The sequence below is a fragment of the Stenella coeruleoalba genome (genome assembly GCF_951394435.1).
Source record: "Stenella coeruleoalba genome assembly, chromosome: 9".
NCBI lineage: Eukaryota > Metazoa > Chordata > Mammalia > Artiodactyla > Delphinidae > Stenella > Stenella coeruleoalba.
The window spans coordinates 65467358-65485893 of NC_137155.1; the positions used below are offsets into that span (position 1 = coordinate 65467358).

Consider the following 18536-nt stretch of genomic DNA (forward strand, 5'->3'; position numbering starts at 1 on the left):
GGATGTGGAGTGAAAGCTGATTGCAAATCCTATCAGAATTGTAAGGTAGTATTTCAACAGCTCCAAACGGTGAGAGTTCTCTTGGGGTTTTTAATGAAGAGGTGTCTTTTTTTTTTTTTTTAATAAATTTACTTATTTTTGGATGTGTTGGGTCTTCGTTGTTGGGTCTTCGTTGCTGCGCTTGGGCTTTCTCTAGTTGTGGCAAGCAGGGGCTTCTCTTTGTTGTGATGCGTGAGATTCTCACTGTGGTGGCTTCTCTTGTTTCGGAGCTCAGGCTCTAGGTGCACGGGCTTCAGTAGTTGCGGCACATGGTCTCAGTAGTTGTGGCGCACAGGCTTAGTTGCTCCGCGGCATGTGGGATCTTCCTGGACCAGGACTCGAACCCACGTCCCCTGCATTGGCAGGCAGATTCTTAACCACTACGCCACCAGGGAAGTTCTGCAAAGGTGTGTCTTTATGAAGCATTGACAAAGGAACTCATGTCCCTCTTTACTAACATAATGAGATCTTCATTACATAGCTGACTAAATGAACCTTGATCACGGTGTTGAGTACATTTGGGGTCGTGTAAATACGCACGTGTGGCTGAAACTGTTCTGATTCTATCATTTCTAGTTAAACAATTTAACAAAAATTTGATTATACCAACCTATAATTTTCAGAGCCTAAGAAACTATTTAAGGATAATAGCATTTACTAAATACCAGGCATTGTTGTAAGCACTTTACATATTTAACTAAATCCTTATAACCCCCCGAAGTAGGTGCAGTTTTCTTCCTCCTCATCAGATGGGGAAACCAGGATGCAGAGCTTAATGAAACATCCCTAAATCATACATTTAATAAACGGTGATTCTGGGATTCAGACCCAGGCAAGCTGTTCATGATCTTTCAGCACTACACAGAACTTCTGTGTGTGGGTAGAAAAAGAGGCTTACTCCATAATTCCCTTCAATTTGTCAGATAAACTTTATCTCTGAATAGGACTGGAAAGGCTGATGATCTATGGCCAGGCTATACCATTCATCCTCCTGTATGCCTACATGTCTCCTCACTCCCAAATATCCAGTTCCCTCCCAAAGGTGATCCAAGTGGTCTGCCAAGGCACGGAGTCAAACGTTAAAGTCTGTGGCTCCAGCACCGGGACCTTTTTCATCTTTGGCCCATTGAGCTGCGATGGTCTTTGAGAGACATGGACATGCCAGAGACTATGAAAAGCTTTTATAGATCTAAGTACCCCTCATGAATTTTGTCATTCAGTTGAGAAATTAAAACTAGTTAATTCTGGGAGGTTACTAAAAACAACTGAAGTAATATAATTTTTGAAACATACTCGATTGAAAACATACATTAGTATATGTTATTTATGAAACGTTGGTTTCTTTGCAAACACTCTTTGTCCCCACAGAACCATGAAGTACAGATAGCTGCCCCCATGACAGTGTTTTGAAGGAATCAATAAAATTGTGACTATCAAAGAATACATTTCTCACTGGGCTGCCATGATGCTATTCTGTTTTCCTCCCTGTCTTGAGTCTCCCAGCATTAGAGTCATGACTTTTTACTGGGCAACAAAAGCACACTGCCTCTGAAATAGCATCACTCAAATCCATGTGCAAAGCATGGTGAGTGTCTTGTAACTGACCAAGTTCCCTTCCCTGCTTTGGCACCTGTGAACCTCAGAGTCAGAGTTGTGACACAGCCTTGATAAGTGTTGCTCTTTAATCTCTCACCATCTTTCCTATTCTTAACATTTACCAAGTCTCTTGACTTATTATTTTACTGTTATGGGCTGAATTGTGCCCCATGAAAATTGGTACGTTGGCATCCTAACCCCCAGTACCTCAGACTGTGACTATGTTTGGAGACAGAATCTTTAAAGAGGTGATTAAGTTAAAATGAGGTAATTAGGGTGGGCCCTAGCCCAATATGATTGGTTTCCTCATAAGAGGAAATTTAGACACAAACATGTACAGAAGAAAGACCATGTGAAGTCACAGAGAGAAGATGGCCATTTATACGTCAAGTAAGAAGAAACCAATCTGAATTGTGAGAAAATAAATTTCTGTGGTTTAAGCCTTCCAATCTGTGGTACTTTGTTAGGTCCACCTGTTATGGACTGAATTGTGCCCCCCAAAGCCAGGAAGACAGGCCCAACCAGAAACCAATCCTGATGGCACCTTGATCTTGAAGTTCTAGCCTCAAGAACTGTGAGAAAATTAATTTTTGCTCATAATTACTAAGCTCTCATTTCTCTGCGTGGGGCTTAGGAGTAAACAAGTCAATGGAAATGAACCCTGCTTTTGAGAAGGATGGAGCAGATGGACCAGAAAACAGAGTCTGAGCTCCAACTGGGAACTGCTGTGTTTGGGTCATTGCAGTGGACTGAATGTTTGTGTTCCCCCAAGTTCGTATGTTGAAATCCTAAGCCTCAGTGTAGTAGCATAATGAGGTGGAGTCTTTGGGAGGTAATTAGGTCATGAGCCCTCATAAATGGGGTGAGTGTCCTTATAAGAGAGGCTCTTGTTCTCTTTTAGCCACGTGAGGATACAATGAGTAGTTGGCAGTCTGCAGCCTGGACAAGAGCTCTCACTAGAACCCATCCATACTGGCACCCTGATCTGGGGCTTCCAACCTCCAGAACTGTGAGAAACAAGTTTCTGTTGTTTATAAGTCAAGCCACGCAGTCTGTGGTACTTTGTTATGGCAATCCACACTGACTAAGGTGTGTAGGAACTGACTGGACTTGCCTCTTCAATTCTAGCATGGGAGCCTTAGTGGTGACCCAGCCCAGTGATGGTCCAAAAAGACTTGTTTTAGTGTGAATCTGCTGCCAGCCACATCCACCCTGAGCCAGAGTGTCCCAATCCCAAGGATAATTTTCCATGGGACTGGGAGAGTTGGAGATTAGATAGACTACAGGTTTGGTACCACTTATTGATTCTTTTACTTCATCTGAGAAATACCTTTCACCTTTTAAGAGACTGAGATTGAATTCTCAGTTCAGTAGGTTCAAGTGATGAGATCAAAAGGATTATGCTCAACATTGTATGCTTGTTTCATGTCTCCTGGCTCACTCAGAGATCATCCAGAATGAGAGGCTGGAAATAAGCTGATAGAATTAAAATGTAGCGTGTGGCATATCCAGAGAAAAATAAGCTCTAAGACAGAATTGTGTGCCCGGGTCTGCCTACTACAGGTGTCTTTAATCAGTCAAATGAGCTACCTGGCATAGGTTTTCTAGTATAAGAATACCTAGATTAGCAGCAGCACAGCACAGGGAGATCAGCTCGGTGCTTTGCGACGACCTAGAGGGGTGGGATAGGGAGGGTGGGAGGGAGACGCAAGAGGGAGGGTATATGGGGATATATGTATGCATATGGCTGATTCACTTTGTTGTACAACAGAAACTAATACAGCATTGTGAAGCAATTTTGCTCCAATAAAGATGTATTTAAAAAAAAGAATACCTAGATTCATTAGTTATATACGTATATATTATGCAGCATATATAAAGGTTTATTATATATATGCATATATATATATATACGTATACAGAGAGAGAGAGGGGGAGAGAGAGAAAGAGAGAGAATGAGAGAATTTATTGGAGGGATTCATCACAGAATGTATAGGCTTAGACATGTGATGGCTTCTACACAATCCCAGAGTGAAAACGGAAACCAGGGCAGTCTAGTAGGTCTCTAGACAGTGGAAACTATCTGACCATCTTTTACAGGCCCTGCTTCTGGAATGAATGTGACCCAAACTTTATTTTTTTAAACTAAAAAAAAAATCACTCTTCTCAAAGTGCAAAGTCCAGAGAGAGAGGGTCACACTCCATGACTTTGTGCCAAATCTCTGCTTAGGGTAAGGTACAGTTCCACTAAGACTTCACAGAGAGGTGAAGAAGTCATTCCTCTAAAGGCAATTAGGATAACAGTAGAAAGAGGGAATGAATCTCGTTTAGCCAAACAATGATAATAACAACGACAACAATAATGACAACAAATGTCCACTAGATTCTAAGACCTTCTTGTTTTGGATCTGGTGATCCGCCCAGGGTGACTCCTTTTCAGTGTGTTTCAGGCTGTTCTTGGCACCCTGTCTGAAAGAGGATGTCTACCTCTTGCTTTAAAAATCTATGTAACTGATCATAAAGAGTTGTTAGCATTATTTAAGCTCTGGCCCAGAGCATAGTTTTAAGGACTGAATTACCATCTGCTGATGTTCAGGGCATGGTGTCTTATCACTGTCTTCCCGGCTGTGCTGGATGCCTGCTTTGCTAGTTCATGGAGGAAGCAGGGTGGTGTGAAGCTGCCCCTCTGCACCTTACTCTGTGTCTGTGTGCTTTTAGCTGGCTGCTCTCTTGTTGTCAGGCTACTCTGCCCCAAGGCTAGGTGATGAGGGCTTTCAACTCATCTTGCTGGGAATGACATTTAGTTTTGGTTTAGGCACAGCCTGTCCACATCATGTAGGCTGGCATATGTTACTTGGGAAGGAAGAAGATTCTGAGGGTTCATAGTACTCCCAGGAATGATTTTTCTCAAATTAATTAGCTGTCACTTTGAAGGGGAAGCATAGTAGTCATAAACTGTGGGTGGATAGATAATAGTAACAAGTATACAGGAAGGCCACCTTCATGGGTCCCTGAGCAGCCCCAGGAATGCAGGGGTCTGGAATGGTAGGGCTTCCTCACTTCACTGTCAGAGCATTTATGTTCATTCTCACCCCTCAGCACTTCACTTCCCTTATTAAGTACCCATAATCCTGCTTCTCTTTCTCAGGTCTTGTCAGAGCAGACAAAAGGTAGTTTAATAAACACCAACACACACCAAGGTGCTAAGAACTGGGTGGACTGCTCTTCCAAGGGGAAAGTGCATTTTTAAATGGTAGAGCAATTTGTAGCACAATGGAATCAACTCTTTTGGTGGGATTTAGTTAACATAGTAGGGGGAAAATATTATTGGACAATGGGGGTCTTCTTCATATCTTTGAAAGTGTACTTTATTGACCATTTCCTGATTCTGAACATGTGCAACCTTAGTGTGGGGCCATACAGCTATTGTGGAGAGAGGGAAATAACACTGATCAAGAAAAGGGGCCCAGTTTCCTTTGGCTGCAAACAAGTTCTGTGCTTTAAGGGAAGGGCTAGTGGAAGAAAAGCTGAAAAAGCTGGTTTGAATGGCATTTAGCTAACAAAATTCTCTCCTCTCTTAGCTCTCCTTAACCCCAGGAGAGATCACACTTTTTATCATCATACAAAGACCAAACCGGTCAATATACACTTAGAGAGCCTACGCAGATAAACCATAAACTAATCGAGGGCAATGATTATACTTTCAACTCCTTTGTATAACACCATCCGCCCTTATTTATTCAATTCATTTAGCAAACATTTATTGAGTGTCTACTATTTGCCAGACACTATGCTAGATGTTAGTGATTCTACATGATTAAGTTGTGGTTTCTCTCCTTAGAGAGTGCACAGTCTAGCGAGGAAGACAGATGGGCACACGATAGTTTTAAAACAATGTGTGAAGTGCATTCTTAGCTATAGGAATAGATTGCTATTGTATCATTGAAGAGGAAGAACTAATTCTGTCTAGTTTTAGAGACACTCTGTCATTTGAGCTGGTCCTTGAAGGACAAGAAGATTTCTCAGTATCTCATTAGCTCAGCATCCTGAATATAGCAAAGATGGAGGCAACTAGAATTCCTTGAAAGTGTAGTCCATTGTTGTTTCTCTCAGGTTTTGTCTGGACTGAGGTTGAATCAGTTCATCTCATTAATGAAACCCCTACATGGTTCTAGCACGGCATCATTTGGCCACATAATCAATGTTCCTGAGATTATCACACAGACACCGTATAGGAGTTGAGAACTTGACCTATTATGGATGCAAACGTAGTTAGGTGTTGAAATTGTCATTTCTCCTTTTTTTTTTTTTTTACTTTCGAGGGGTTTTGTATTTTTTTTTTTTTTTTTTTTTTTTTTGCTGTACGCGGGCCTCTCACTGTTGTGGCCTCTCCCGTCGCGGAGCATAGGCTCCGGACGCGCAGGCTCAGCAGCCATGGCTCACGGGCCCAGCCGCTCCACGGCATGTGGGATCTTCCCGGACCCGGGCACGAACCCATGTCCCCTGCATCGGCAGGCGGACTCTCAACCACTGCGCTACCAGGGAAGCCCAGGGGTTTTGTATTTTTAAGTTGTCAGTCTTGATACCACACTTATAACCCCAGTAATTCAACCCAAGTACATCCTCATGGGTGACTGAAATGTGTTGCTGTGGTGACACAATCTGGCACCACTGAGCAGTGAACTCTAGAGCTGCAAATTTTAGATTTTACAATGAAATTTTGATCAAACTGGGCTTTTTTTTTTCTTCTAGTGATAGTTATCCATTAAGTAGCACAGTATTTACAAAATAAATGGTGAGAAGCCCGCCACAAATTCTCTGTGTAGTTTTAGCGACTTTATTTTTAGCAGTAACAATCACATTATTCTGATGTATTGAATTTCTTTTTTCGGGCACTCTAAAAAAACTTAACAGTTGAATGTTGTTTGAAAAAATTTATTGACTGGCTACTCCCATCAGTTGTTTTCGTCTGCATCTAGATAAGAAAAAGAACAAATCCTACCAACTATTAGGTTTTTCAAAAAGATAGGCATTTGGATGGTATTCAGAAACAATGAGATGATTGAATCTGTCAATTTCTGTTTAAACTTGATACTGGGTATAAATAAGCCTTTGCTGTTGTTCACTGTCAACCTTTAGATTTCAAAAATAGTAAAATTCTAATTTTCACCACAAGGAGGAAGTAGAGCACTAAGATTGTTATGCAATGGAGCCTAATGAAAAATGTAGCGTATTTGTATTAAGAAAAACTGTAATCTGTAGCAAAAAAAATAAGAACTTTAAAAAAAAATCTTGACTAGAATTTAGTAATCTTTGTGGATTCGTATTCACATTAATTTCAGCCTCTTTATAGTTTGTAAATTTTCTACAGATTTCATCTTTGAGCTAAACATACGGTTTATGAAATGGACAAAGAAAAGAAATAACAATTATCAGTGAAGGGAAATACTTCACATTTCATCTTAAATGATAGCATGTATATTCTCAAGTATTTTGGGGGGATTATCAATTTTTTTTTAAGATAGCTGGGTGGGAAGTGTATATTTTTGAGGCTGCAACATCAGTGGAAAATATTCAATAGATCCGCCAAAGTAGTTGCATGATAAGGTTTAGCATTTAAACAGAGCCTAAACTTCTTTGAAAAGGTAAATATTTAATCTGTTTTTCTGGTCTTGCTTGTAGTTCAGGCAAACCTAATTCTTGTCAAGTCTGATTAAATGTTCTTTTCCTTCAAGAAACATTCCTGATCTCATTGGACCTGAAGCGGATGACTTCTCTTTCGTGTGCATCAGAATCCCCTGGAAAAGTTCTGCCAACAGATTGTAGGCTTCTTCCCTCAGAGTTCCTGGTTTGGTAAGTCTGGGAAGGGGCCTGAGAATATGTACTTCTAACAAGTGCCAGGTAGTGCTGATGCTGTGGGTCTGGGACCACACTTTGAGACCATTATTTTAACATGTATTCACTCAGTTTATGCTATCATATACTATTGCAGCAAAGTAAAGAATGTTACCTATTTGTTCGTTATGCTGGAATTTGGTTTGGCTCAGTATTGTTTGAAACCAGGTGGCTGTTGACTGTGGCTCAGTAAGTTTTCTCAGCCCTGCAGTTGGATATATTTATTAGGGTTTGACATGAATATTGCCCCACATCTTTGGGTATGTTGGTTTCTCACGACACTTTGTGTGTGTATGTTGTGTCTTTCTGGGCACACTTGAAGTCACTTGAAGTGGGCTGGGCCTTTTGTTCTGTGCTTGCCCTTAGAGCCCCCTAGAGCTAATTACAGTGCTTGTTCTATACCATGTGTGTACCCAAACCTTCATGACTGAAGACAAGTTAAAATATCAGTACATATGCTATTTAATGAGTAATTCTTGCCAGAAATACTAGTACTGATATAAAATGAGAATTAGGGAAGTGTTTGGTCTGAATCATTCAGCCTATATATCTATAGTCATTAGTTAAATGGAAATTGTTAATTGTCTATATTTCTTTACCTTTTGCCTCAGTGAAAGAAAAAATGAGCCTAACATTGTGATGGGTATCAGCAGACTTCTATTGTTTTGGTCTCCGGTTTAGTGGGTAGATTGTAGCAACGTGATCTTTAGCCTTCCAGAGTAAGATGAAAATAGCCACACTTACCTAAATAGATCCATTGAAAATGCAACCAGCAGCAGCAACAACAAAATCCTTTGTAAATATAAAGTGCCATAAATATATTTAGTAAAGAGAATCAATTCCATATTGTGGGTTTTACTGCTCAGATCTATTTCTTTACAGACCACACTTGTAGAAATAGAAGAATTATAAGCAGAAATGCATGGATCCACTGAGGACAATATAATACAATGGCAACAATTTAAATATACTGAAGATTAAAGCTGGCTATTTACCAGCATGGCGTAATGGGTATAGGACTTCATAAGGCACATGTTCTAGTTGCTTAACAAATCAATGCAGGCAATGCTATTAATCTGCTAGGCCCCATACACTCTGCCACTGATTCCTTGATCCACAGTAAGCAACACATCCTTCGGAGGTTCTAGAAGTATGTGTAATCCCTGCAAAACAAGCTGTGGGATTCCAATTTCGAAATCATCACTGTCTTCTCTCTAGCCTAGGTGAAAGTACAAGATACCCTGAAGGGTCGTAGGAAGATACTGGATTCTTCTCTAATATTCCAACCCTAGCTTCAGGGCACTGAATAAAAAGGATTCTTCTGTGAGGGCCACTGTAAGAGTGTTTATGAAATGTTTTGAGACCTCCGATGAAGACGTGATATTCCCCATGTTGGTACGCTCTTGTCAAAGCAAGGTTTTCGATAATTTTTTTTTTTTAATGAGGAGAAATGAGAGTTCTATTTGACCTGCAGAATGTGTTCTTGAATGATCCACGCTTACCAAGATGCCTATTTCTAGTCATCCCTGTCTGATGGTGGTTTGTAATTACAAGTGATTAAAGAGGGACAGGTCACAGCTGCTGGATGAGGCTGAGCACAGGCTTCCAAAGCAGCATCACACACCTACCTGCTGGTCCTGGCTGTGGGGCTCAACCTCTTAAACATTTGTCCACTGACTCCTTTTGCCCCTCTCTTGATGTTTGGCTGATTCATTTCGGTTTCCCTGCTCATGTTTGCCATTTCCTCACTTCAGCCAGTGCTCCCGAGGGCTTCTGGCAAAAGCATGGGCCGTGAAGTTATATTGCCTGGATTTGTTTCCGATTCCACCACTGGCTTTCTGAGTCTCAGTTTCCCTCTCCCTAACAGGGAGATAGAAACTATCAAAACCTGCTGTCAAGATTTGCTGAGATAAACACAATTCCTGGCAAATATTTGTGCTCAACATATGGCAGTTGTAGTTATGACTAATTAGGTGTTAGCGCTTTTAGCTCGACCCTGTGTTACTTTGGCCACATGACCTGTGCTGCTTTCTCCTGCCCAATTCTGTGGCACTGATGTCCTGTCCCAGCTTTTCTTGAGCTGGATGTATCCTCTGCTTCTCTTATAGTCCCCTTGCTTCCTCTTTTGGGGTTAGGGCTCCTGGGGTTAGGAGAGCTTCTGCTTTTCTGTTAGCACCAATATCATTATGCTTCAACCTCAGACAACAGCAAGCACTCTTCAGATTTTACCACATAAGGGGCCAGATAGGCAGTGGAACTGACCCATTGGTTTTGTCATCTGAGTAAACAGATGATCAACTCCTGAAAGATTTGATTTTAGAAATCAATATTCATTATCAATGTGGTTAAAGTGACTGAATGAGTTGGCTATTGTCCCACTGATTACTCATTGATTAATTGGTTGTATGACCTCAGCATTCCTATTTTGTGAACAATTATTCCAACCCCAGCAAAGAAGACATTAAACTTCTTTTGTCTCCAGCCAAGTTTTAGGTGTAACCATTATGTGTTTTAATTTTATGCCTTCTTTTAGAGAAACCTCATTCAGTTGATTAGCTTGAAATATTTTCTGTACCCTAAAGCCAACTCATTTTGCTATTCTGTAGGTTAGAGAGGTCAGGCTTCTGGCGTCTGGAAGAGGCAGGCAACAAAGCTCAGAGAATTTATTTTCTGCTCATACAGAACTAGTGGATGGAGGATTTCCTCCTTGTGAAGATTTGTAGGACACATTTTGGCACTCTAGAGAATTGGCACGGAAAAAAGTAGGGTTAAATAATGAAGAACATTGCACACTGTGAGAAAAAAAGCTTAAAGAAAGATTTTTACCTAAGGAATAAGGTATAGCAATGTGGCTCTGTTTTCAGATGAATCGATTTTAGCTTGTCCTTTAACAATAAGTAAATGAGGAACTTCAATCTCCATTAATTTGAATACCTGTACTACATCACTGTAACCAATGGTTTGTTCTTTTGTCCCACGAATGAACTGAACACAGGGCCTTACTTTAATATAAAGTGTACTGATTTTGTTGGATTCTATTGCATTCTCATGGTGCTAAAAAGTCTCTTTCATGCTCAAATTCCACTGTGTTTTCAATGTCAGATTTTCTTCTTTCAAAAGGAAAAGGGTCCCCTGTGGAAGTTTATGAAAGCTGACACATTTTCTTGTAAAATATCCTTCTGAGACCATATGGTTTATTGGTAAGCACATATTTTTGGACCTTTTAAAGTGAGTATTATGAAATTAATGTGAGATGTTTTTAGAAAAGTGAATGCTGTTGACTCAGTAGGGCAGAATGCCTGTCTCCTTTGTGGTTTTTATTCTTTATAATTCCCTGCAAAGGCATTTTCAGGTAATTAAAAAAGGTATTTGGAGCAAAAATACTTATCAAAAGAGGTTATATAACACATGCACAGCAGCCACTTGTCAAAGTTAAATATACCCGTTTCTTTCCCCCAAAGCCATTAGATCTATTACCACCTAATTGCTTGGAAAATTCATTTTCTTTTTCTCAAATCACAGCCTTAATTGAGGTCTGAAAGCTCACCAAGTGCCTCTTAAATCAGTAAACCTAACTTTTTTTTTTTTTTTTTTTTAGTTCTTCTATAATTTATCTTTGTGGCTGAGGGCATATTGTTTTCTTTGAGACAGTTATGGCAGTCAGTACTGGGAATAAAACCTCTTACTTTGAGAAATAAGAAAACTGAGGAGCATGTCTCATGTTTCTGATAATGTACACTGAGGCCAAGAATTCACAACAAAGTGAATAAATGTTGATGCAAGCATATTATTTAGTCACACTGAAACCAAAAGATTTTTAACCAGTTTATGTATTTTATCCTTAATGTCAAGATGTGAAACTCAAATCTGTTCTTCATTCTGACTATGGAAATCTGCCCTTTATGTAACCATCATCAAGAGTATCATATGTGTAATATATACAACCTTATTCCTTGTTATATAAACCCTGAAGAATGTACATAACAAGAAATGACTTTTTTTTTGTAGATTTTTTTAAAATTTATTTTTTATTGAAGTATAATTGAATTACAATGTTGTGTTAATTACTGCTGTACAGCAGAGTGACTCAGTTATGCATGTATATACACACTTTGTCATTTTCTTTTCCATTATGGTTTATCACAGGTATTGAACATAGTTCCCTGTGCTATAAGTAGCACCTTGTTGTTTATCCATTCTATGTATACCAGTTTGCATCTGCTAAATAAACCAAAGCTGAAAAGTATTTCTTGGGATTAGCAGATACAAGCAATAATTTTCAGCTTTGGTTTATTACATATCAAGCATCAATGGTGATTCGAATATCTAAATTGGTATCCGAAACTAGAATTAATTTTAATTATATAAAACAGATGAGAATAAATGTGATTTTTTTTTAATGAATATAGAAGCAGTCATTCAGTTTAGGGTTGCTATTTTAAGGAATTACCTTGGGAAGCTATAAACAAATTTGAAAAAATATTTTTCAAAATGTTTTTAAAACCCCTCTATCAGAATTGCTTCAAGGTTAGTTTATGACCTTATGACCTGTTTTGCCTTTTTACTTTATTTATTTTTCAAAATTTTAAGAGTTTATTTGAGCAAAAAAGTCAATTGGAATTGGGCAGTGCCAAACCGAAAGCGGTTAGGAGCTCAGGGAGATACTTTTCTAGGGAAGAGGGAGAAATGGCCTCCGTATTGAATTAATTTAACAATTCCCCCATTTTGGTCATCCTCTGATACATGAGATATTGACCAAAAATTTAGTATTAGCGCTACTCTCAGTCACCATCAGAGTTAAGTTGTTCTTGTCTCATTGTGAAACTCATAGGTTACGATGTCAGATCTGTGGAAGAGGTTGTTTCTGCTGTTCATCTTGTTTCTGTTTCTCCAAGCATTGTGAGACCATCTAGTGTACTACTGGTGGCTGTGGACATGCATTTAAGACTTTTGAGAGAGCATAGTGCACCAGGGAGACTACAATGATAGCTACTAGGAAGATAATACCAAGAGAATGATGTATACTCCTTAGCCAGGGCCCCTGTGAACCAAACCAGTTGGTATCAAATAAATCAAAGAATATACCTGAAGGGGCAACAGTCTGTTTTAGCCAAGCGGTTTATTTGTTTATTTCCTCTCTTTGCTACAATACCACAGGTGTTGATCCAGGTAGAGCAGAAAGTATTTGCTATGGCACAGACTCCTCTTTGTTCAGCCAAGAAGTAATCTAAAGCAATCCTATTATCTAAAACCACCTTAGCAAGAAAATATAGGCACTTTCGTTCAGCTATGGGCTTAGCAGTAAATTAAGCAACATTTGCCAAAGCTAAGGAGCTCTGTCTTCCCGTGCACTAACAGAGAGAAAAACCAAGTAGTGAAAAAGCAAAGGAATAAAGTTTTATATTGGAGATGAAGATCTTGATCTCTGAGTTTGGGAGAGCTGTCTACCTGAGAATGCCATCTGCTTCTGGGGAGGAACCTCCCTAGACGATTTTAATTTTAGATCTCCAGCTAGTGTGCAGTTCCAGGAGTCTAGAGGAGCCCATTTTAATTGGGGGATGTGGACCCAAGGTTCAAGTCCCTGAAGTTTGGCTCCCTTCTGGACAGTGAGGGGTACCTGGTATGGTCCCTGCCAGGGAGGTTAAAGGGCAGTCTTTGTTCTTAGTGATTCCAATTCAAAAAGGGTGGGAGAAAATTGGAAATGTTAGTCTGGAGAGTTGTAGCCAGATAATTGAGGATACTAGAAGAATTCAGGATCTAGTTTGGTTTATAGATATATAACAAAACCTCAAAGACAATAAATGGAACTAGAATCTGATATCCACAAGGCTGTGTTATAATTTTCTACTGAAACATAATTTTTTTTTTTTTACGAACACCCTCATTTCTATCAAAGATAATCACAGCAAGACTAATTTGTTTGCAAAATAAGTCTAGTCTCATTAAATTTGGCCTGCTTATTTATGTAAATGTAGCAAGGATAGTGATTGACCATATATACTCATTTTAAATCTGCTTTGCTGGAATTTTTCGTAAGTTCTATTGGCTCCTTAAAGTCAACCTTAGTTCCTTAAAACTGTTTGGTCATATCTGATTTTATGGAATTCTCAAATATGATATTCCAGTCAAAGCCTTGGTAATATAACCAATGTTTCCAATCATGTCTTGTTACAAGGAGACCAGATCCTTATTGAAGTTATGCAAACAACTATATTGCTATGAAAAGAAAAATACTCAATAAATTTCTGTATTCTGGAGGGATTAGGTAGGGAGAAAAATTAAATATTTCAGTTCTGTTTACAGAGGTGTACTTTATAAAATTACTGTAAGTCATAGATATCTTAAGAGAAAAAAGAAAAAGTTTTCCTTAAATCTGGAAAAACAAAACATTAAGGAAACCAGTAATGTTTCAAAGCAAAAGTTGTAAAAAATTCATAATCATCCTCATCAGTTTATTCAGTCCCATATTATTAATATTATTCTGCTTGAAGCCAGTTTTTCCTAATGGAAATTCTTACCCAGTTCAGTTTTACCCAATTCTTACCCAGTTCTAGAATATTTGTCAAAGTCCGTTCTATGAATCTCTCTGAAGATTAGGTACCTCAAAATACATCAGAGTAAAACAGTAACTATATGTAAATGAAAAAAGGCTAAAAAATGGCCATGGTTGAAGATCTGATGAGAGTTCATTTGACAAGGAAATTTAGTTATTTTTGTGGCATATAATAATTTTAGATAATAATTGGACAATGACAGTATTGACAAATTTCTAAAGACTTTAGACAATTTCTGAAATAGCTATGTCAACAACATATATCCCTATACAGATAACATAAGGAGGATTATCATCACTTCTTACTTGACAGTGCTCCCATGTAATTTAACATACAAAATCAATCTCATTAGCTTAACATCTCTCTTTTACAAGGTGAGAGACAAATTCTTTGAGGTTTTTCAGAGGTCTTCTGGAAAATCTCAAAGTTGCTCTGAGGTAAAAAAGACTCCATTTAGAATTTGATTTTGGGAAGTTGTCAAATGTCAAAAGGTTTGGACATTTGACTATGTTGGATGTAAGATTATAAAATAATACTAAATTATTTATTTAACCAAAGTGGTAATAAAAGACTTTGAAGGCAAATACAGAAGGTTACATATTTGTGAACAAAACTTAATTCTTTTAATATTCAGAAGACTGGGCTGATAAAGACAACATGAAGCACAATAAATTATTTTGGTAAGACACAAAACCTTTGCTTTCCAAGTAGATTACGTGGAAAAAAAAACAACTTTCACAATCTCTTATCAAGATCAGACCAATAGTCCAATAAAACTTTGTCCTTTTGACAGAGAAAACCAAATTCAAATTTTACACCAGTGTACTTTTGCTATTAAAACTTATTCTTTAAAAACTTAAATAAATCCATTCCAATTTTAGTTCGTTTGATCACTCATAAAATTCCTTTTCCAATACTCCTTTTCCATACTCCTACAATAAATTGTTTTAAATACATTTATTTATTTTATTTATTTATTTTTGGCTGCGTTGAGTCTTCGTTGCTGCGTGTGGGCTCTCTCTAGTTTGTGGCGAGTTGGGGCTACTCTTTGTTGTGGTGTGCGGCCTTCTCACTGTGATATCCATTCAGGTTTTGTCCTATGGTTCTTCTCTTTGTCATTTTGGAACAACCAGTCATGTTACTTTCCTTACCTACTTTTCATACATAGTTGTTTCCTTTCACCATTATTATTTCTAAGTAGTTTTAATTAAACACATTGATTAGATTTCTTAAATCTTAGAATCCTTTATTTCTAGTGGAAACTAAGAAGTAAGTAATATTAACTGTTTGTTACACTAGCATTCTGTAGATTGGCAAGTTTATAAATATATTTTACAACTTCTAGAAGTATATTCTTCCTCATAGTAAATTTTTCAATGTGGCGCAAAACATGTTTACTAATAGACCAATATATCTTTACTTCATCTGTAAAAGGAAGCCAAAAGTAGATAAACCTATGTTCAGCAATTAACATTTCAGTATTTTATCTTACTTGGAAATAATCTAGATAGTCAATGAATATATATCATTCAACTTATCTCAGTATAACTTTAAGGTTTCAAATTACCAAAAAGATTTTGGAAATTATTTTTAAGTAGACATAACGCATAATTATTGTTGAAAAGTTTATTTATAAACTTACTTACATCTATTTAATTTACTTGTTCTTAATAATAATGTTTAGACCATTCATGAAAATTTCATGAGACATTAGACAGCTAACCATCATCTAAGTCATCTTTCTTGGGTGCAAATTCTGTAACAGAAAAAACGTGAGCTTATCTGACTTTTAGTACACCTAGGTAGAATAAAAGAATTATATTTAATGCTTATAACTCTAAAGACAAGCCCGTTGTAATTAAACCAATAAACTTTAGCTTTTATCCTAGATCATGTGAACTTGAAAAACATTTGGGTTAGTTTCTATATTTCTGAGAGTATACTTGATTTATGTAAGTTTTTGTTTGTCTTTAAGTAAATTAAATAGAGCTCTTGACAAATTAATTTTGGCAATATCATCCAGAGGTAGAAAAATTTCACACAACTATAACATACATACAAAGATATACAGATGCATTGATTTTATAGTTTTTGTTTTAAAATCTTACCCATGAGACAGGTGCAACAATGCAAAACTCTCTAGTTTATAAAAGAATGGTTGGTTGTATTTCTGGCAGATAGAATAAGTTAAGGTTACCTGCTCAGATGGCTAAAGTTTTTACTACCAATATTTGTGAAAAAAACTTGAGACTTTTTATTCACTTCATTTCCAAATAGCTTAATTTTTTTTCTCTGATAAGAATTATCTCTCCTATTGCATTTCAAGAGCTGGCTCTGGGTTCCTAAGGACCAGGAAGAACATTTACATCTCAAAGGCACAGGGAAAGGCTGTAAGTTTCTCCAAAAAAGGGCTTTTGTTTCCTAAATTCAGATCTTTTACAACATCTGCAAGCCTTTTGAGATAAATAGGGAAGTTTGGGTGTTTGGTAAAAAGATAGGTAGGTTTTGAATTGTTGCTACAACTGCATTTCTGTTCTTGTAAAGACTCAGTTGTAAGACAAGTACAATTTTTTAAAATTCCTGAAAGAATTGGGTTGCAACCTAAATAATTTCAAGATGCTGACCCCGCCGTCCAGCCACATTACCCTCAATTTCCTCTTTTATATTGGGGAGAAGATTTTCCAACTAAGATGGAAATCAAAAGATTCCTATGTTCTAGATTTAGAGCTGTGATTCTTTGGAATGTTTTAGTAATCCTTCCACAGTGGCTTCAGAATGTTTTTCTTTCCCTCTGGGTACATAGTTTCATTTTAGATTAGGCGAGAAGGTCTACAAAACAGTTCCTATCAGGCTCTGAATGTCAGCTTCCAATTAGATCAACTTCTGACCATAGAGCTACTTAAAAAAAAAAAACAAAAAAACAAAAAAACAAAACACCTCTTGAATAGCAGTAAATATTCCGAAGTATTGAACAACCCCATGGACACAAGAGGGGTCCCCAACGAGGGTGCAAAAGATACTACCCTTCCAAGATCTACAGCCACTCCCAGAGATAACCAAAAGAATGAAAGACAATTCCCCTGAGAGCTGGGAACGTCGATAGGACCCTAGCTGCAAATGGAGTGCAACTCACATTTCTGTCTGTCCATATTTTGGGGTCCTGCAACCTCATGGTTGCCAAGCCAACCTCTCAGGACACAAAATGAGACAGGAAGACAATAGCTGCCCCTGGGAGAGAAAGGATCAGTAATCAATGATTTCCCCTGCCAATCTAAATTTGGAAAAGAAGGAACTACGTAAAATTTTAGCTTCCTCTTTTGACCAGGCACCACAGAGAGATCTGGGGGAGCTGACTTTGGTGAGGATTCTCACCCTTTGCCAGCTTCTGCAATTTTCCCAGGATCCCATCTGCAGGTCGCATCCTGGTCACCAGAAACTGTAAAGTAGGAAAAATAATTTCCCCTCTATTCTTTTTAGCAAGTGCCTGAGTGAAACTCCTTTGTCTCGAGGGCATCTGTGTAAATGGAAAAGCCTACCTAAGATGGTTAAAAGTTCTCTACTGTAGACACTGTAATTCAAGATTATCTTTGGTAAAGTTAACCTACTTGTTTAGCCTCAAAATAATTTTATTCACCTGAGGCCGCACACTGCACCCAGTCCAGGTTTAAGCTGGATCCAGTCCAGATCATGTCCAGTTTCTAAGTTGAACTTAGTCCAACCCCAGACCCAGTCTAACTCTGGCCAGGTTCTGGACCCAGTCCAGAAAAAGAAATGCTCAAACAAAGTCTGAGCATAATGCAAAAGCTGTGGAGCTCAGATCCAGGATCCTGGAGGGACTTACCTATCATCTCCAGAGACAGTGAGATCAAAGGGCTCATGAGGTCCTACACCTGGCTGCTCATTGCTCTTGGGGGCCATTGGGGGTCTCCTTTGGTTCCCTCTTTGGACACCAGGGTGTTAAAAGGTAAACCGAGGCATATTAAAAAATGTAAGAGATTGTGCAAAAATTGATTCCAGTTGAGTAGCACCAAACCGGAAGTGGTTAGGGGTACTCCATATTACTGTAGTTACATTTTTATTACTTAAAGAGCAGAACCCTGTAGGGGCTCCTGGGCATGGGGAGCCTTTCTGTTCAGCCTCCATGACCTTTCCTGAGTTCCAAAGGGCAGATTCAAACAGTTGCTAATTCTGGAAGGGAAGGGATACAGAATCAAGGGAAGAACAGCCAAGAAACAATAGTACAGCCTTGGGGCAGCATCCTGGTTCCACCTCAAGGGACACACAGAACAATATCTTTAAGCCGTTTTATAGAACTAAAAGCCAACAAATGGAAGATTCAGCATTCTCCATGCCAGAGAAGACCACCTGAGGCCAGATAAAGGAACCAGAGAAGTTCATCAAGAATATTGGCTGAGAGACTTCCCTGATGGTGCAGTGATTAAGAGTCTGCCT

General features: G+C 38.4%; 1 protein-coding gene across 15 annotated transcripts in view; it reads left to right on the top strand.

Annotated features, from left to right (window-relative positions):
• The window catches only part of DNAJB9 (DnaJ heat shock protein family (Hsp40) member B9), a 714883-nt gene that overhangs the window by 31905 nt on the left and 664442 nt on the right, over positions 1-18536 (top strand). For all 15 annotated transcript variants that reach the window (XR_013829608.1, XR_013829609.1, XR_013829610.1 and 12 more), the window contains exon 4: positions 7371-7488. The gene's annotated coding sequence lies outside the window, so the exon portion shown is untranslated. The remainder of the gene's footprint in view (positions 1-7370; positions 7489-18536) is intronic.